This window comes from Sapajus apella, unplaced genomic scaffold (genome assembly GCF_009761245.1).
Source record: "Sapajus apella isolate SASKATOON/1434 unplaced genomic scaffold, GSC_monkey_1.0 scaffold146, whole genome shotgun sequence".
In the NCBI taxonomy this organism is placed as follows: domain Eukaryota; kingdom Metazoa; phylum Chordata; class Mammalia; order Primates; family Cebidae; genus Sapajus; species Sapajus apella.
Genome location: NW_022437086.1, coordinates 2,293,920 through 2,315,350, shown reverse-complemented (window position 1 = coordinate 2,315,350; position 21,431 = coordinate 2,293,920). Strand labels below are relative to the sequence as shown.

Genomic DNA, 21,431 nt, shown 5'->3' with positions numbered 1-21,431 from the left:
CCCCAGGCCTCCCAAAGTGCTGGGATTACAGCATGAGCCACTGTGCCTGGCACTTACTGTATTTTTTTTTAAAAGTATTAGTCTACAAAAGACTGAAACTAAAAAAGAAAAAAAAAAATTAAAACTGGTCCTTCCTCGCAAATAGCTTAGAAGCACAGCTCTAGAGTATTTCATTTATGTTGTATAGATTTGTGGTAACAAACCAGAGAGAGAGGAAGAAAAACATCTGGAGAAACGCATCTTAACTTGTCCCTGAAACTTTTTCAAAGAGCTTAAGACTTCTTAAAAGTCTTAGATGGACTTCTGAAAGAAGTTGAAAGGCTGCAATTGATTCTTGAGCTCTCTGTAGAGTGCTGGAGATGTACGTGGCATCTCTTGCAGACCTGACAGCAATCCGCGTCCTCTAGTGACTAGACACATAAGGGGCAATATTGATCTTGCATGCTGAAAGTTACAGAGCCTAGCCAGCCCTGATACTTTGCCAAATTCCTATAAAAACAATCATGAAGGCACACCCGAATAATGATATTCTCAGCAACACCAGGGCCAGGGTATGGAAGAAGCTTTCATAAAATCAGTACAGTTAGGATTACAATAATCAATAATCAGTGGTGCAGCCTTGAAGTCAGAGACAGAATAAAACAGTCAGATAGTAAAGGGATAAGGAGAGATTTTTATCTACCCAAATTCTCTTCTATTTCAGGGACGCAGGGACAGCCAACCCTAACAGCAGGCAACCACCCTTCTGACTGTGTTGGGATTGCTTTGTTAAAGCAGCCAGGGTCAAATCCCACCACCGTCCCTCCCACCACTGTGAAGCAACTTCCTTCCTCTAGCTACTCACGGATCATCACTCCCAGTATGCAAGGTGGCAAGGAATGGAAGGTCTGAGACCCAGAACCTGCACATGAAGATGAGAAATCACCTGCAAGTCACAGGTGTTGGCCAGAGGGACCCAGGAGTAACAACCTAGGAAGACTGGGATTTTTCATGCATTGCTTCTGAGTAAGGGAAAACTGCAGAAGGCCTCAAATAACCCAGAAATATATATCTCCTCCTCTCAGTCCAAGAGCTACACGGTGGGGACAAGAAGATCTCCTCTGACTCCAGCAAAGATGCTGTCAACAAAGGCCAGCTAGACACTGGACATTTGGCTAAGCGCTTATAAAACAGTTTTGTTCCCTTGTTAAAAATCCTGCAGGGGCATGCCAGTTGGCAAACACTGGGTTTGGAGCGATTTCAAATCAGACAAAATGAGTAAGCAAAAACACTAATGGAGGGGTCTGTGTAAAACTCCTACATCATTAGAGAAGGAAGAACTTTCAAGAAGAAGTAGAGCAAAACCCTACTGCTCACAATGTCATAATACAAGAGAGGACAATTTTACAAACTTCTGTTTTATGCCCTCAAGTTATCAGCAAGGTGTCTATGAAATAGGAATGCAAACTCATAAAGCAATGTCAGCGTGAGAAGAAGAGACATCAGGACAAAAAAGGCAACAAGCTGAGAGGTCAGCAGCCTTGGAAAAGGCGCAGGCATCTGCAAACAAAGGGGAAATCCAAAAGCAGTGGCAGAGCGAAAATCTGCATTAATGGAATAAGGAATATTTCAAAGAAACAGAAATTTTAGCAAATGACATAATGCACCCATGTACTCACCACCCCAGATTTAATGATGTTTTGCCTTCTTTGCTTAGATTTTTTTTTTTTAAAGAAATAACATGTTACACTGAAACCCTTACCACCTACTCTATTCCTTCACTTCCCTCCCTCCACAGTGACAGCTCCGTTCTGGAGGTGGAACATAGCTTTCCTGTCCATGCTTTTAAATTTGTCCACATTTTGATGTAACTATATAAAAAATATTGTAGTACTGCTGTGTCTATCTTTAAATTTACATAAATGATATCACACCACCCATATGCTTTTGCAACCTGCATGGTTCACTCTATATTGGATCTCTGGGATCCATCTAAATCCACACACATACACCTCATTAATTAATTTTTAACTGCCCAACAGTTTCCATTGTATGAATACCCAGTGGTGTAAATTACACAACTGATGGAGAAGTGTGCCGCAGTGAACATCCCCACGTGTGTCCGTTTGTATGTATTTGCAGGGATTTCTCTGAACTGCATACCTGGGTAAAATATGACCTGGCTGTTGAGTATGCAGATCTTTGCCTTTATTGGGTGTAGTGAAATTGCACTCCAAAGTGGGTTAGTTACTTACTGATACGTAACAAATTATACCCCTGAATTTTGTGGCTTAAAATAACAAATATTTACTGTCTCACAGGTTCTGTGGGTCAGAATCAGGAGCTGCTTAGCTGGGTGGCTCTTGCTCAAAAAAGTCTCCTTTGATTTCAGTCAAGACATGGACTGGGGCCACCATCATCAGAAGGCCTGACCAGGGCTGGAGGATCCACTTCCAAGATGGCACACTCACGTGGCTGTTCACAAAAGGTCCCACTTTCTTGTGGGCCTGTCCATGGGGCTCCTCCTCCTTATGACAGGGGAGTTGGGTCGCCCCAGGCAAGTGATCCAAGAGACGGTGCAGGAGCTCTTATGACTTGGTCTTGGAAATCACACACCATCACTTCTGCCACACTGTATTCATTAGAACTGAGTCACCAAACACAGCCCACACTTAGCGGCAAGGGAATTAGTCTCCACCTTTTGAAAAATGGAGGATCAAATAATTTTTAGATGTATTTTAAAACCACCTTAGTGACTGTGACAATTTACAGATCCACCATTAGTCTAGGAGCGTGTCTATTTCCCCAGCAGCCTTGCCAGAACGTGGTATTAACAGACTGTTTCATTTTTAATTGGATTTCCTTGACTGCTAGCTTAAGCACCTTTTTATATGGTTTTTGGTCATTGAATTTCTTCTACTATGAGTGTGCTTTTCACCTTTATCTATTGGGTTGCTTATAATTTTTGCATTGCTTTGTTCTTCTAGTTATTGTCCAGTGTCTAATTTCAGTCTTATTTTTAACCCCATTTCCCCCAAAATTACTCAGCATTACAACCGACGCTTATCTAAACTTTTCCACAAATTTGCCAATTTTCTGGTCATCATTGCCTCTTGCAGATTATTCTTCTGTTCCAGGTCCAGTTTCTTTGTCAATGAAGAAAAGTGTAAATGTAAACAACGGGCTGTAAATGGCAAGCTTTCTGAGTCTTTGTCTTAAAAAGTCTTTATTTCAACTTCATCTGAATTATGAAGGTTAACCTAGTAGAGAATTATAAATTAATGATTTCCTTAGCACTCAGAAAATGTTTTGTTGCTGATGAGAAATCTACAGGTATACTTGCTGTTAACCTGCTCATACTCATTCTGGACAATTCTAAGTCATTATATTTTCAGATAGAGGTGCTCCCCAAATCTCTTTATTCTTTTGCAAGCTCTTATTAGATGTATGTTGGACCTCTTTGTTCAAGTGGGATTCTCTTGCCTGGTTCCCCCAAAACCTATTCATAGTTCATCTGACTGAGGAAGCTGGGAAGCTAATAACTGTCTTCCAGACTCTCTTGCTACTAGGATTTGTGATAAAAATTAGTTCCAGTAGTCAAAAGCTCTTAGGCGGAGTGGTATGCTGGTAAATGTTTAGCACTGGGTCTCAAAAAGAAACACTTTCGACTTGTAGCATTTTCCATTTTCATGATGTAAATATTCTCACCAGGGCCTATTCCAAGCTCCCCACATGATGCCACTAAATATGAATTTGGAAAGAGCTGTGCAGCAGTGTCCCAGCATGCAGCCATGCAGTCTCTCTAATTTAGACACGACAGACTAAATTCACCACGGAATCACAGATAATGGTAAAATGTAGCAAAATGATTAGCGATGAGTTTTGAACATTGATTACCTTGATTTTTAATATAATTTATTTCATTGTAAGCTTATATTCCATTTTTAAGAATGAATGCCTAGACTGAGTGTGGTGGCTCACACCTATGATCCCAGCACTTTGGGATGCCAAGGTGGGAGCCAGGAGTTCTAGAGCAGCCTGGGCAACACGGCAAGACCTCATCTCTACAAAAAAATAAAACAATTAGCTGGGCATAGCGGTGTGTGCCCGTAGTCCTGGGTACTCTGGGGGCTGAGGTGGGAGGAAGGCTTGAGCCCAGGAGCTCAAGGCTGCAGTATGATGACACCCCTGTACTCCAGCCTGGGTAACAAAACGAGACCCTGTCTCCAAAAAAAAAAAAAAAAACAAAAAAAAAAAAAAAAAAAAGATGCATTTAACAATCACCTCACAAAATCCCTTAAAATTTAAAAATGGGCTCTCACAAGCCAGGATGAGCTGGTGCCAGCATGTCATTGGCTGTGTTCTTGCCATGTTTTCACTGTTTCCACAGAAGAGAAGACACGAAAACATGACATTCTCCTGCAGTGCAGCAACATTCCATTGTTTACTCTCCAGCTTCCTGGCTGTGACAAGGCAGCTACGGTGGTGGCAGCAACAGCTTCTGAATCCCCAGATCACAGCTCTAGGGGACCCTGCTCCCAACTCTGGGAAGTCAGGGGAATGTTGCAGGAACCACATACTGCAGTGGCAGCCTCAGTGGCAGCAGCTCTCCTGGGGAGCTGACTTTGAATTATTCTGGAAGTCGTTCTGGACCACCACCTACAATCCACTCCTTCAACTCTTGAACAGTCATTCAAGCATCAAATCCCTTCTATTAAATCCCTTCCTGCTTAAAATACCCAGAGGGGTTACTGGTTCTTGAACTGAATCTTGACTGATACATTATAGTATTTTCTGTGTTCCTTAAACTCTTTTTTTAATTGCTCACATTTTTACCTCGCTGTGTATCTTAGAAGTAATCTCCTCAAATTATTTGCAAATTTACAATTTCTTTTTTCAGTTTTTACTGAATCTGGGTTGAACCTGTCTACTGAATTTTTCATTTAAATGACTTTAGTTTCCATTTCCAGCAGTTTACTTTCTTTTATAAACACCTCTTACTTTTCACTGAGTATAAATCTTTCATTATGATTCTTATACTTTCTTTTACCTTTTAAACATTATTTTTTTTTGAGAGACAGAGTCTCACTTTGTCACCCAGGCTGGAGTGCAGTGGTGCAATCTGGGCTCACTGCAACCTCCGTCTCCCAAGTTCAGGAAGTAGCTGGGATTACAGGTATGCACCACTACACCTGGCTAATTTTTGTGTTTTTAGTAGAGACAGGATTTCACCACATTGGCCAGGCTGGTCTCAAACTCCTGACCTCAAGTGATCTGCCCTCCTTAGCATCCCAAAGTGCTGGGATTACAGGCGTGAGCCACCACGCCCGGCCCTCTTAACCATTTCTAACTGACTTATTTCATATTTTTCTTCAGAATGTCATTCAGAATGTCCATTTCTGAAGGCACTAATCCTCTTTTTGTATTACTCTGATCTTCCTAGTAGCAAACTGTTTCCCGGTGTGGCCTGTCATTTGTCAAGGGGAGGAACCCCAGAAGCCTTTGCAATAAGTGATGCCTTTCCCTTTGGAGGCCCAAGTTCATAGAGATCCCATCCATCACACACGGCGTCTCACCAGTTGAGAACCAGTCATTACATTAATTCCTCAACTTAGAAGGCTGCACCACACAGGTAGCGTACATTTGGACTGCACATCCCCTGGAACACTGGCTTAGAGTTTGGATTGTTACTGTAGCCTCTCTCTTTTGCAGCCATTGCTCTGGGAAGAAATAAGCATCATTGCTACTTTGCTAGGCCAGTGGCAAGGCGGAATCTAGTTCCCACTTACAGGAGGAGGGTGTCTTTGTCTGTTCAAGTTGTTATCAGGCTGTGCAAGAGTAATTGCAGTTACTGCCATTACTCTTGCACCAACCACTACTTTTAATGGCAAAAACACAATTACTCTTATGCCAACCTAATATAACAGAATGTGTGGCCTAAACAACAAACATTTATTTCTCATGGTTCTCAAGCCTGGAAGGCCAAAATCAGGGTGCTAGCTTGATTGAATTCTTGATACAAATCCTCTTCCTGGTCTACAGGCGGCCTTCTCACTGTGTCCCCATGAGGTGGACGGCAGCGAGAGCTCTGGTCTTTTTGTTCCCTTACAAGGGGACGTTTATGAGGATTCCACCTCATCAGCAGATGAGGCCTCCACCTCCTGCTCATTAGCAGATAGGGCCTTTGAGAGGTGCTTGGGCCACTCCATCATGACCTAATTACCTCTCAAAGGCCCTATCTGCTAATACCAACACACTGGCGATGAGAATTTCAACATATCGTCAGGCGTGGTGGCTCACACCTGTAATCCCAGCACTTTGGGAGGCCGAGGTGGATGGATCACTTGAGGTCAGGAGTTTGAGACCAGCCTGGCCAACATGGTAAAACCCTGTCTCTACTAAAAACTACAAAAATTAGCCGGGCATGGTGGTGCATGCCTGTAGTCCCAGCTACTCAAGAGGCTGAGGTGAGAGAATCACTTGAACCTGGGAGGCGGAGGTTACAGTGAGATGAGATCGCTACACTGCACTCCAGCCTGTGTGACAGAGCAGGACTCCGTCTCAAAAAAAAGAAAAAGAAAAAATAGAATTTCAACATATGACTTTTGGGGAACACAAACATTTAGTCCATGAATTCCAGGGGGCTGGGAAATGGGAGTCTCATTTCCTATTTCCTGCCTGTACCAGTCCAAAACCACATCTTTTGTCTCTGCACGAACATGAAAACCCCATCACCAGAGCTTTCCGGGGGCAGGGAGGTTCCTGTCGCTCAGTAGTGCCCTCTCCTATGCTGGTCTCCCAGGGCTCTGAGTTTCCCCTTCCTTCCTCTCTTTCCAAACGGATTTTATTCCTCAGAGCTTAGCCAGGAAAACAGAGCCTATATCAAGCAGTTCAACAGGAGGATTTACAACAGCTACCTACTAAGCTGCTGCAGGTGTGGAAAAGTCAAACGGAGACCCTTCACGGGGATTGGCAACGGCAGAAACGTGCTCCCACCCCTAGTCTGGAAGGACATGGGAAGAGGGCGGTTTTATCAGAGCCTCAAAGTTGAGTTTCCTGAAAGCATCCAGCACCACACCACGGTAGGGCTGCCCAAGAGGAACTAAAATGAGAGAGGAAAACCTTTGCTCCACCAAGATTCAAAGCAAGAACCACAAAGAGAGACGGTCACTGCTGGAGACGTCTGTCAAGAGCGGACAGAGATGGGGAAAAGTACCCCAGCCTCTCTCTTTTCCCACCTTTTCATTTCCTGTTGGTGTCTCCCTTTGGCCAAATCAGTCAGATGCCTATTGCCAGGGAATCTGGAAACGCAGTTTGCAAACATCAAGCCGTACCAGGCAGAGCAGAAAGGCAGATAAACGCATAAGAAAGCAGGCAGATGACCAGTGGAAGGGGAAGTTGAATATTTTCTATTTGATTCTGCATTTCTATGTTGATAGCAGAAAAAGCACCCATGTTAGCTTAGGAAAATGACAGAGGCAGATCTCCAGGTGACATTTTTGAACTTCAAGGGTAAGGAAAAACACTTTGAGCATCCAGGTAGAAAATACAGGTTACCAGCTGGGAGCAGTGGCTCACACCTATAATCCCAGCACTCTGGAAGGCCAAGGCAGGTGGATCACTCAATGTCAGGAGTTTGAGGCCAGCCTGGCCAACATGGCGAAACCCCATCTCTACTAAAAATACAAAAATTAACCAGGCACCGTGGTGCACACCTGTAATCCCAGCTACTCAGGAGGCTAAGGCAGGAGGATCACCTGAACCTGGGAGGCGGAGGCTGCAGTGAGCTAAGACCGTGCCACTGCACTCCAGCCTGGGCGACAGAGCGTACCCACAAAAGAAAAACAAAATAAGACTCAGTTTCCTTCAGAATAATAATGGCTTCTGAAGATTCGGCCACAGCAGCCACAGAAACACTCTCTCCACCTCCTGCCGCTGCCTGAAAGAGTCCCTTAAATTAAAATGAGAAGAGAAGTTTACAAAGCAAACGATGAGGAAATATTCTCACTTCAAACAATTCAAACTAAAAAACCCTGAAGTACAGTGAAGCACAAGTGAAGGATGATGAAGGTTATTTTATGTTTCAGGGTAAAATTCAAAATGATAGTATATTAGTCAAAAACTTCAATGTACCATATCATAGCACTGTAAAGTAAAAATAATTTAAATATAAAGAAAAACTGGCGGGGCACAGTGGCTCACACTCGTAATCCCCACACTTTGGGAGGCTGAGACAGGAGGATAACCTGAGGCCAAGAGTTCAAGACCTGCCTGGGCAACACAGCAAAACCCCATCTCTACAAAAAATCTAGAAATTAGCCTGGTGTGCTGGTGTGCACCTGTAGTCTCAGCTACTTGGGGGACTGAGGTACGGGGGGTGTTTCAGCCCAAGAGGTCAAGGCTGCAGAGAGCAAGATCTTGCCACTGCACTGCAGCCTGGGCAACAGAGCAAGATCTTGCCACTGCACTCCAGCCTGGGCAACAGAGCAAGATCTTGCCACTGCACTCCAGCCTGGGCAACAGAGCAAGATCTTGCCACTGCACTGCAGCCTGGGCAACAGAGCAAGATCTTGCCACTGCACTCCAGCCTGGGCAACAGAGCAAGACTCTGTCTCTTAAAACGTAATCAATAAATAAAAACAGATTTTTAAAGATTGTTGTAGTCTTTAAAGACATCCTCAAATCCCAGAATTTTGGGAGGCCGAGGTGGGCAGATCACGGGCTTTTGCCTGTAATCCCAGCTACTTAGGAGGCTGAGGCAGGAGAACTGCTTGAACATGGGAGGCAGAAGTTCTAGTAAGCTGAGATTGCTCCACTGCACCCCAGCCTGGCCGACAGAGCAAGATTGTGTCTCAAAAAAAAAAAAAAAAAAAAAATAGAAGCCAAAATTGAAAATGTTAATATATTCCCCTCAATATTTCCTAGGTCAATGTTTAAAGTTATAATTACAGGCTGTCTTTAAAGTAACGAAAATGGAAACAATATTTATTTTTTAAAATAACAAAAACAATACTTATAAATGTAAAGGAGCATTCAGAAAAAAAATTTGTTATTTAAATGTTCTCTTTATCTCAAAGAGGAAAAAAAAAATTAAGTCCTCAATGCTGACTTCTTAGTTAAAATATAACAACAAAATAAATTAAGAAAATAGAAAAAAAGGAAATAATGAAAGCAGTGAATTAGAAAACAGATAAACTGAAAAGAGCTAGTTCTCCAAAACAAAAGCAATAAACAATTCTGACAAGCTTATTAAAACAAATATAGAAAACATAAATAGACAATATTCTGAAATATGAGAATTCTACATGCAACTCCAGACTAATAAATTTTAAAGCACTGGTTAAATGAATAATTTTGCTCTCAAGAGATAGAAATTGGGTTTTTTTTTAGTGAAAACGATATGATTTAATATTATTCACACTTACTGAAAACCTTGACTTAGCACTTTGTTATACAGTGATTTGAAGATCTGGTTTGGAGTTGAGTTTATTTCCAGACTTGATTTTCATGTCTGCCATAACCGAAAATACACCTCCGTCAGAGACACACAGATCCAAATGGAAGAAAAAATGTCACTGGCAGTATTTACAAAATTGTAACATTCATTCTTCAATTCCCTCTGACAAGCATGCCAAGGTTTTGCTGACATTTGGCTGGTAAAGTTTCATCTTCCCTAACATCAACGAACGATTTTGCAAACTGAAAGCAGTTACATTTTCATATTTTTAACAAATGAGCCTGAAATTCCTTGATCTCTTCATTTGGAAGTTTCTTACACAGCTGACAAAGTTGTTTCCAGATTTTTGAACTTTACAGAGTAGAGTTTGTAGATAGTGCACTCACCATCATTTATTTTTTAAGCTACAAAATCACATAATGGTTGAAACATTTCCAAAAACATCTGTTTTCAGAAACGTTCTTTCCGTGGCATGAGGTTCCTTTTAGACGCAGTGATTTCCTCAGTCTCTGTTAAAATACCATCTTTAAGTGTGTATGGCTAACAACATCCCACCATCCCAGAAAACACCAGAAAATGTGGATCACTTGACTGTTTATGACAGAAAGCGTGCGACTCTTATTTGCATTTGATAATTCCTTTTTTTTAAAAAAAAAAAAAAAAAAAAAGGGGGGGTTTCACCATGTTGGTGAGGCTGGTCTTGAACTCCTGACCTCAGGTGATCCGCCCGCCTTGGCCTCCAAAGTGCTTGGATTACAGGCATGAGCCACCACGCCCAGCCCTGACACAGTTCTTTTAAGCACTCTGCCCTGAAATAAGACGCACACTTGATCATGGCACAGAAGCCACCAGCAGCCATTGCCCCCAACTCACGTCAAAGATGCAGGCCAGCAACAATGAATACAGATCTACAGTTTAAACTGTCTTTTGGAAGTGTTTTAATCGTTTTGGCCAACTTCTGTCCAATCTGATGAACTCCTCAGTGTTATAACTCATAGAGTAACTAATAAAGGGCTTCTTTTGGGAGCAAAGAAAATGCCAGCTTGATCACTGTCTTGGGGTCCACTTGGGCCTGCTAGATCAGCATAATCAAAAGCTGGGGTTTTTCCGTAGACATTCTGTAAACCCTCTTGCCCATTATCTATTAGTCTAGTTGAAGCAGATTAATATAATCTGTAAATCCCTGATATGGTTTGGCTGTGTCCCCACCAAAAATCTCATCTTAAATTCCCATGTGTTATGGGAGGAACCTGATGGGAAGGGATTGAACTATGAGTCTCTCTAGATCTGATGATTTAAAAAAAAAAAAAAAAAAAGGGTGTTTCCCTGCACGAAGTCTCTTTTCGCCTGCCACCATCCACATAAGACGTGACTTCCTCCTCCTCACCTTCCACCATGATTGTGAGGCCTCCCCGGCCACGTAGAACTGTAAGTCCAACTAAACCCCTTTCTTCTGCAAATTGCCCAGTCTCGGGTATGTCTTTATCAGCAGCTTGAAAACAGACTCATACAGTCCCCCTAACCAGGCACTAGTGTCACAAGTCACTGGAGGGAACCACTTCAGTGTGAGATGCTCTCCTTAAACACTTCACACCAGGCCAGAGGGCACACGGGCAATTGAAGGCGGCAGGATCATTCTCTAAGGTAGATAATCAGTAAAGGATAATTTCCTCCTTTTCTTCTTATGCCCTGAAAGAATACCTTATTTGTGTTCCCCTTTGAAAATCATTGTAAAGACATTACCATAAAACACATGAAAAATGCAAGAGGCCCATTACCTCCACTATTACACAACATTGTCCTAGAAATTCTACTTAATGCAGTAAGACATGAACAAAATAAGAGGCCATTTAAAAGGAGAAAGCTAAACAGATAAAAATAAAAAGCCTAGAGTGAAATACATATAGATATTTAACTCATCTTTCATAGTTAAGAGACATTCAGAGTTTAAGTAAAACCAAAGAAATTACAAGGAAAAGGTGAATCGCCTTGCCAGTGTAAAAATATAAACTTCTAAACGTTATAAATAGCATAAATAAAGGTAACAGGCAAACAGGGAACGCAGAGACTGTGCGATCCGACCATTCACAAAGCTGGAAAGACCAAAATTAATAAAGTATGCACAAACAATGCTTGATCTCACAAGTAACCAAAGAAATGCAGTGTTTTCAGAGATGCTATTATCTGCCTTAAAAAAGAAAAAGAGAGAGAGAGAGGCTGAGGTCTTGCTGTGTTACCCAAACTGGTCCCAAACTCCTGGGTTCAAGGGATCCTCCTGCCTCGACCTCCGGAAGTGCCGGAATTACAGGACTGAGCCACCATGCCTGACCTTGTTATTGCCTTTTCAATGCAGGAAGGTTTTTGTTTCAAGTTGCTTTTAACATGCTGGTGAGAACGTACTGGGGCTGATACTTCATAGCAGTTCAAACAACAGTTCAGAGAAAGCAATTCGGCCATTTGGCATCACAAATCTGAAAAAAAAAAAAATGGTTCTGGCCCTTTGACCCTGTAACTCTATTTTATTTTTAGTCTGTCCAGAGATGTAGTCAAAGATTTGTGTACCAAGAAAAGGCATTGTATTGTATTTAAAGTGAAAAAAAACGAAGAAGAAGAAAGATGAAAACAAGAAAAAAAAACAGCTAAAAATACAGGAATCAAGCAAAGTCCATTCATATCAGAGTATGTTGTGGATCAATGACGCTTACGAAAATTTTAACGACATTGGAAAATCTTTATAATATACCACTAACTCTAGAAAATATTTAAAGTGGGAAAACTGAACACACTCCTCTGTCCTAAAATTCCGTTACGATCATGATACAGACGAACAAAATGGAATAAATGCATAAACATGGTTGTTTATTACATTTAAGTATAAACTGTATTTGTTTAATTATATTTATAGCTAGGCACAGTGGCTCACGCCTGTAATCCCAGCACTTTGGGAGGCCAAGGCAGGTGGATCACTTGAGGTCAGGAGTTTGAGATCAGCCTGGCCAACATGGCGAAACCTCATCTCTACCAGAAAACACAAAGATTAGCCCAGTGTGGTGGTGCACACCTGTAATCCTAGCTACTTGGGAGGCTGAGGCAGGAGAATTGCTTGAACACGGGAGGTGGAGATTGCAGTGAGCAGAGATCTGGCCACTGCACTCCAGCATGGGTGACAGAGAGAGAATCCAAGGCAAAAAAAAAAAATTATATCTATGTATATATATCTTCCCCTGATATATCAGGGGCAGACTGTCATCGGCCCAGAAACTCTGGCAGATTCCTGGAGGGCAGGAATGAATTATCCATGTTCACGGGTGTGACTGGGCAGAGGGAAGCCAGGCCGAAAGCATGCAAGCTGGGTGGAGGAAGCAGCACCGAGGCCCGCAGCGTGCAGCCCTGTCGGCAGTGCTATGATCTGCACTGGAGACGGGGTGGGCCGGAGGTGACTGATTAAAGTCCTTCACTTGCATCAGCTTGTTGGGTTTCCCTAGAAAAAGATCCTCTTAAAAGCAAGCAGGCCGGGCGCAGTGGCTCACACATGGAATCCAACACTTTGGAAGGCTGAGGCGGCTGGATCACTGGAGGTCAGGAGCTGGAGACCCTCCTGGCCAGCATGGTGAAAATCCCATCTCTACTAAAAATGCAAAATTAGCCGGGCATAGTGGCACATGCCTGTAGTCCCAGCTACTCGGGAGGCTGAGGCAGGAGAATCGCTGGAACCCAGCAGGCAGAGGTTGTGGTGAGCTGTGATTGTACCACTGCACTCCAGCCTGGGCGACAGAGCAAGACTGTCTCTCCAACAGATGCTGGAGAGGATGTGGAGAAATAGGAACACTTTTACACTGTTGGTGGGAGTGCAAATTAGTTCAACCATTGTGGAAGACAGTGTGGCGATTCCTCAAGGACCTAGAAATAGAAATTCCATTTGACCCAGCAATCCCATTACTGGGTATATATCCAAAGGATTATAAATCGTTCTACCATAAGGACACATGCACACGAATGTCCATTGCAGCACTGTTTACAATAGCAAAGACCTGGAATCAACCCAAATGCCCATCGATGATGGACTGGACAGGGAAAATGTGGCACATATACACCATGGAATACTATGCAGCCATCAAAAACGATGAGTTTGTGTCCTTTGTAGGGACATGGATGAACCTGGAAACCATCATTCTCAGCAAACTGACACAAGAACAGAAAATCAAACAGCACATGTCCTCACTCACAGGTGGGTGTTGAACAATGAGAACACATGGACACAGAGAGGGGAGCATCACACACTGGGGTCTGTCGCAGGGAACTAGGGGAGGGACAGCAGGAGGTGGGGAGTTGGGGAGAGGTAGCATGGGGAGAAATGCCGGATATAGGTGATGGGGAGGAAGGCAGCAAACCACATTGCCATGTGTGTACCTATGCCACAATCTTGCACATTCTTCACATGTACCGCAAAACCTAAAACACAATAAAATATGTATTCAAAAAAAAGACTGTCTCTCAAAAAAAAAAAAAAAAAGCAAGCAGTGATCTGCCTGAAGAGGTAGATCTGAGGCTGACCCCCAGAGCCAGGCCTTGCTCCCCTGGCATTTACGTGAGGCATCCCGTTCACCCCTTCCCAGTCTTGAACCCTAAAATGAAACCTGCTCGTCAACATACCCTACTGCTATAAAAGGGTTTGCAGCATTGGTGTCACTCAGGGAGAAAGGCTGCTGCTAAAACCTGCCTCTTACTGGACAATCACCTTCAGAAACACCAATGACCCAACAAGGACTGCCAGACACTTGAAGAAAACCAGCGTCACCCACAAGCAGGACAGCAAAGGTGACCCCAGAGACAGCAAGGATGATTCTAGAAAAGAAGAGACCTCAAAAGAATTTTAATGTAATGCTTCGGGGAGAGCTGAGAGTCTGCTTCAAAAAAAAAGAACAGTCTGAGATCAGGAATTAAGAAAGTTAAAAAAAAACTGATGAAATAAGAAAATTCAAATTGTATACACAGTGAATTATTGGAGACGCACTTCAGAACAAGAGGACAGAGACCACAGAGAGGAAATAATAGAAGAGAAATTCCCAGGGCAGATGAGACGAAGTTTCAGACTGAAAATGCCTATCAACTGCTTACAGGATAAATGAAAAGACCCACAAAGAGCCAGAACCTCATAAAATTTTAGAACATCAGAATTAAAGAGAAAGCACCGAAAGCCCTAGAGAAAAGAACAAACAACGTTTTAATGAATGGTGATCATGCTGACGTTAAGCCGCACATCAGCGTCTCAGACACGAGCTGACAGTGGGGCAAGTTGTCTGAACCACACAGGAAAAATTAATTTATACCCAGTCAAAATCCAATCAAGACAGGGACTTAGAAAGTTTACAATTCGGTCGAGTGTGGTGGCTCACCACAGTGGCTCGGTGCTGTAATCCCAGCACTTTGGGAGGCTGAGGCAGGCAGATCACTTGAGGTCAGGAGTTCAAGACCAGCTTGGCCAACATGGTGAAACCCCATCTCTACTAAAAATACAAAAAATTAGCTGGGCGTGATGGCAAGCACATGTAGTCCCAGCTACTCAAGAGGCTGAGGCATGAGAATCTCTTGAACCCAGAAGGCAGAGGTTGCAGTGAGCCAAGATTGTGCCACCACACTCCAGCCTTGGAGACAGAGACTCGGTCTCAAAAAAAAAAAAAAAAAATACAAAAAGGACATGGGCCTGGTGGCATGCATGTGTAGTCCCAGCTGCCAGGGAGACTGAGGCAGAAGGATCCCTTGAGCCCAGGAGTTCAAAGTTGCAGTGAGCTATGATCATGCCGCTGCACTCCAACCTGGTGACAGAGTGAGACCCTGTGTCAAAAGAAAGGAAAGGAAGTTTACAATTCATGGACATCACCTAAAAGAATCACTCAGTGAATTATTTCAGCAACATGCAAAAGGAATCCAAGAAATGAGAGAAGCTGAAATCCAAGTCATGAGATGGATTCTAGCAATGAGGTGAGAGCCCAGAAGACCACGGTGGGACCATGTGTTATAAATCAGTGCCAAGGAGGACAGGAAGAAAGTCAGCTTCCAGCACCAGTGCATTAAGGAAACTGCATACGCTCAGGGAAGAGAAGCAGCGTCAACACCACATGCCAAACAAATGCAGTGAGAGTGGGCTCACCCTCCCCTCCTTACTCTTCTTTCTAATGTATGTATTCTTTTCTCCTACAAATGTTACAGGGCTAGGTAGGGTGTGCTGGCTCACACCTGTAATCCCAACACTTTGGGAGGCTGAGGCAAGAGGATCCCTTGAGCCCAGGAGTTTGAGGCTGCAGTGAGCTATGATCATGCCACTACACTCCAGCCTGGACAACAGAGCAAGACCCCGGCTCAAGAAAACAACAAGTAAATGTTATGGGATTCATTATATAACATTCGGTTCCACAGCGAGTAGAACTTACATAATCACAGTAATCATATTCACAAAATCTTTGGTTTTAAGTTTGAAATTAACAGGGGAATCATGGAAATTTCAGATAAAGAACAAATGTAAGCGCCTGCCACTCTAAGAGTCAGTAATACAGAAGACAAGCTGCCAAAAGGAAGAGTGAGATGAAGGGGCGCTAGGCCCTCTCCACGGCCCACGTCATTCAGGCTGGGAGGTCCGAAGGTGAGGTTTCCAGGTAATAAAGAAAGACTTAAGTTACATGAGCTAAAGCCCTAACGCTATTCAATTCAGATTGGAAAAATAAAACTGGCTGGCAGAGACTGGGATTATGAAAAGGGAAAGACGCCACATTCCTCCCGTCTTTCAAAGGAGAGGATGGAGAGCTCCCATGTCAAGTGGATGCTCTAAGCCACATCAGCGTGGGCACAGCGGCTCATGCCTGCGATCCCAGCACTTTGGGAGGCCAAGGTGTTGGGGCGGTCGTGGGGAAGGGGGGATTGCTTGAGCCCAGGAGTTCCAGGCCAGCCTGGGCAATATAGCAAGACCTCATCTCTACAAATTAAAATGAATTAAAAAAAAAACAACAAGTAAGCCCTTTACGTGAAGTGATTTCATCCACCACTGACATGACGAATGGCTTAAAATGTCTGCCTCTGACACGGGGAGCTGAGCTGCCCGTGGCTCTTTCACGTGGACCTACTTATACTGTTTTTTATTACCCTACTCGGACATTACTTTTATTAGGTCAGGCCATAAAATCCTACGTAGGGCATAATCACAACTATATAAACATACTTACCTGGCCTACCGAGCCACCCACATATACATTTATATAGATACATAAAGTTCTTCAAAGGATATAAACCAAAATGTAAATACGAGTTATTGCTGAGTGATGAATTTACTGTCATTTCACACTTAGTTGTTTAAACTCTCCACACTTAGTACCATGGGTCTATTTTTTTTTTTTTTTTGAGACAGAGTCTCACTCTGTTGCCAGGTGCCAGGCTGGAGTGCAGTGGTGCAATCTCGGCTCACTGCAACCTCCACCTCCCAGCTTCAAGCAATTCTCCTGCCTCAGCCTCCTGAGTAGCTGAGACTACAGGTGCCTGCCACCATGCCCAGCTAATTTTTGTATTTTCAGTAGAGAAAATACAACAGGGGTTTCACCATGTTGGCCAGGATGGTCTCGATCTCTTGACCTCGTGATGCGCCCCTCCTCGGCCTCCCAAAGTGCTGGGATTACAGGCGTGAGCTCATTTTTACAGCTAGAGAGAAATTAAAATGATTTTACAAATGACGGAGCCTGGCTGGAATTTCCTCCACATGGGAGTAAGGCCCCAGGAAGCCCTCGGACAGGACCAAGGCTGTCTCATGGTCACGGTTGGAGTGACCTGCAGCCTCACATGTGAGCTGCTGTCTGTAGCTCACGCCTCCAAAGAGAGAGCACCTTGGCTGGAGCCCTTTAAGGGCCCGTGTTAATAACTGGCTGTGTCAGCCAGGACAGACATGTGCCTCCCATCCCAATTCTGATTCTGACTGGGACTGGCCCCCTGAGAATTGCCAAGGATGGCAGACCTTCGGGTAATTAGCTGAGTGCTCCTGCTGGAAGCTCAGCAGCAGCCTCACAAGGGTGCCCGTGCAGGCCTGCCAACAGGGATGCTTATGGCAGATGATTTCGAGTTGTTCTTTCTGAAAGTAATTACACAAAAAGTTCCACCGCTTATTAAGGCTCCTCCTTAAGGCGTTTTGATCTTTTTTAATTAATAAGTTGAATATGGAAGGATTTAATTGTGATGAATTTCTATGTCACCTCCTTCAAAATCCCCTTGTAAAGGGGTCCTGCGAAGCCCACCACACATTTCTAGCTGCTCAGACACCTGTATCCAACCGAGAGCCTTAGACACCCTTCTGCAAAGTCTGGGGGAATCCTGCCGGCTGAGGCCTCTCTCAAGACCGTGAAAGGTAAGAGATTATTTGACAAGCTACGGGAAGTAACTGCACACCGGACCCAACACTGAATGCACTGAATGCCGAGAGTTCTCTAGAACTGCACTTTTGAGGCTTTATAGTAGCTCAGTCTGCTCAGGTTACCATAACAAAACACTAAGGACTGGGCGGTTAACTCTCTCATAGCCTGAAGGCTGGAAGTCTAAGATCAAGAGGTCAACATGGTCAGGTTCTGATGAGGGCTCAATTCTGGGCTTACAAACGGCCACCTTCTTGCTCTGTCCTCACATGGCGGCGGAGAGACAGAAAGAGAGAGAGAAAACAAGCTCTCTGGTATCTCTACTTATAAGGGCACTAATTTCCATCACGAGGGCCCCACCCTCATTACTTCATCTAAACTTAATTACCTCCTGAGGACTAAGGTTACCTTACCCAAATTCCTACCTAAGGGGCCTGGGGAGTCAAGCCCTACAAACCATAAATTCACATCAGATGGGTTTTATTTAACTTGTGACTTACTTTCCAACCCGACAACTGGCATCACATTACAAGATAAGGAAGAAAATCATAGTATTTTACCCCAAAACATGTTTCCTTGCCTTTGGAAATGGCCCTGCAAAGCCGTCCTTTGTGGGGAGAATCTGCATCTGTAAAGAGTCTCTAGTCACGTAGCTGGATCTTTTTCTTCCAGGCCTCACAATCCTGAAGAGATTAAGTAAGGCTCCAGCACTTCTTCAAGGATCTGAATAGCAAACATTTGTCCCTAAAGGAAGCCACTGTATCTACTGTCTCCAAGGGCCGCCACTGTGAGACTTCAAAGGAACCTTGGTCTCTGCACTTTTTTATCTTAACCTAAACATTTCCTTTCCATTGATCCCAGGTCTTTAGACAAGCTCAGCCAACTGTCAATCAGAAAATGTTTAAATTTTCAGTATACTGGGTCTCTCCAGTGGCCCACCTGGCCTTCTTCCAAGTTGTATGTTCCTTCTTTCTTTTCCCTTCCCTACCGTTCTAAAGCTTTTAAATAAACTTTCACTCCTGCTCTAAAAAAAACAAAAAGAAATGTTTAAAGTTACCTGTAGCCTGGAAGCCCCTACTTTGAGTTATCCCGTCTTTCTGGACTAAACCAATGTGTTTCTTCAATGTATCTGATGGATGTTTCATGCCTCCCAATAACATATAACACCAAGCTGCACTCCGACCACCTTGGGCACACGTTCTCGGGACCTGCCCAGGGGTGTGTCACAGGCCATGGTTACTCCTATTTGGCTCAGAATAAATCTCTTCAAGTATTTTACAGAGTCCGACTCTTTACATTGACACTCCCCAAGCCCCATCTCCAGACACCATCACAGGGAGGCGGGTAGGGCTTCAACCTGTGAATTTGGGGTTGAGGGACACAGCACGAACCAGGCTGACCGCAAATATGGTTGAAGACAGACAAAGCCAAGCAGGAGCCCAAGCCAGACTTCTGGATTTTGGTTTCTGCAATTTTTTTTAACTCAAATTAGCCGTATCTCAGCAGAAGAGGCTTTTAAGAGATTCGTGCAAAAAGGTACAGGACCTCTGGAGATCAGCTTCATTTTGGCCAATTAACATAAAATGAACAGCATGTAAATTAGGTTCATTCAATCCATCATTCAGATGAAAAGTGGTTTGAAACTTATGTGTTATTTTTGAGTCGACAGCATGAGAATGTTTGGAAATAAGACTACGGCACTGAGGACAAAGATTGCGTTATTCTTTCCTGAGGCTTCCCCTCATTCTGCCATAAAACCAAGGGCACGCCCTATGAAGGCTGAAGCCGGTCTGGCCGCAAGAGAGGTCAGTTCATTCATTGGATCGGGGGTGCGGTGGGCACTTAGCACATCTAACGTGCTGTGATCTGCGGACGGTATCAGAAGTAGCAGCCTGTGCCCTCACCAAGCTTGCAGAATAGCTGTGACATGATTTTATCTGGGAAATGCTACTGCCTGACAACTAGGCATATTCAAACGCAGCAGAGTGGGGACTAGAGGCAACCTCCCGGCTGAGCCTCTGGAGTAAGTGCCATGGGGAGGTGACCCTGGGCACAGCCTTCCCAGTGCCGACCAGACACTAGTGCCCTGCAGACAGCAGCCGGCATCAGGGATGTCACCAGCAGGACACAAGATCATCCCAGCAGCTGGGCAGAGGACAATGAATAAAAGACGGCTGTCACCTCAGGACACCTGCTGGCAAGAGGAGGGTCCCACCTGACGGGAGAAGCAAAAGGCAGAGACAAAAAAAAAAAAAAATGAACACAACCCAGCCCAAGAGGGTGAGTTCCCCAGAAGGACGTTTCGTGAGTTGTCACACTCACTAACCTTCATAAAGACATGGTGATAGACAGAAATCTGCTGAAAGAAATCAGAGCTTTTCTATGCTCAAGACGTACAATAAACAAACAAAAAAAAAACGCGAAGTGGGGCTGGGTGCAGTGGCTCATGCCTGTAATCCCAGGGCTTTCGAGGGCCGAGGCACGTGAATCACTTGAGGGCAAGAGTTGGAGGCCAGCCTGGCCAACATGGCAAACCCTGTCTCTACTAAAAATACAAAAGTTAGCCAGGCGTGGTAGGGTGCACCTGTCATTTCAGCTACTCAGGAGCCAAGGCACAAAAATCACTTGAACCAGGGAGGAGGAGGTTGCAGTGAGCTGAGACTGCACCACTGCACCCCAGCCTGGGTCACAGAGTGAGACTCTGAGAAAGAAAAGAAGAAGGGAGGGGGAGGGGAGGGGAGGAGAGGGGAGAGGAGGGGAGGGGAGGGGAGGAGAGGGGAGGGGAAGAGAGGGGAGAGAAGGGGAGGAGAGGGGAGGGCAGAGGAGGGGAGAGGAGGGGAGGAGAGTGGAGGAGAGGGGAGGGGAGGGGAGGGGAGGGGAGGGGAGGGAAGGGGAGGGGAAAAGAGGGGAGGAGAGGAGGAGAAGGAAAGAAAGAAGAAATCCTCAAAGTACCAGCAAAGTATGGGTTCCTTGGAGGCAACGCCTCTCAGTATGAAGCCCAATGTCAGATGCAGAAGGAATATTTGAAAATGCATGCTCAGTGCATGAAGAAATGGATGATATGAGGGAGGCTGTCCCCCTGAGAACTGCAGTGAAAACACTGCAGATGACCTAAGATGACCGGTCCCCAGAGCTACCATCCTCCCGCAGTATTTCCGGAACAAAACACAACACCGAAGTCAGCGGGGGCAGAAAAATAAAAACTTGGGTGAAGAACTTTCATGGAGTCATGATGATTCTAGAAGCTTCCCTGGGGATCATTCCCATCTGGCATGCATGCAAGTACCACAAAGGAAAATTCATGCATGAAATTTCATGCAACTAACTCATGCATGAAAGTAGTGATCATTTTTAGAGGGCGTACTATGCACTAGGCAATTCTAGGCAATGGTAAGTCATGTCCCAGTTATACCTTATCCCCATTTTACAGATGGGTAAATGAAGCACAGGCCAATTAAATGAGTGCTCGTAACTGCAGAGTTAGGAAGTGAGGCCGGGCGCGGTGGCTCAAGCCTGTAATCCCAGCACTTTGGGAGGCCAAGGTGGGTGGATCACGAGGTCAAGAGATCGAGACCATCCTGGTCAACATGGTGAAACCCCGTCTCTAC

At 44.4% G+C, this 21,431-nt stretch overlaps 1 protein-coding gene and 1 long non-coding RNA gene across 6 annotated transcripts in view; both read right to left on the bottom strand.

Annotated features, from left to right (window-relative positions):
* The window catches only part of LOC116540890, an 18,743-nt gene extending 437 nt beyond the window's left edge, over window positions 1-18,306 (bottom strand). The window contains exons 1-3 of the long non-coding RNA XR_004264626.1: window positions 18,232-18,306; window positions 9,879-9,880; window positions 5,926-5,937 (exon numbers count right to left, since the gene is read on the bottom strand). This is a non-coding gene — a long non-coding RNA (uncharacterized LOC116540890). The remainder of the gene's footprint in view (window positions 1-5,925; window positions 5,938-9,878; window positions 9,881-18,231) is intronic.
* Window positions 1-21,431, bottom strand: part of CALN1 (calneuron 1) — a 612,621-nt gene that overhangs the window by 480,224 nt on the left and 110,966 nt on the right. The window lies entirely within an intron of this gene.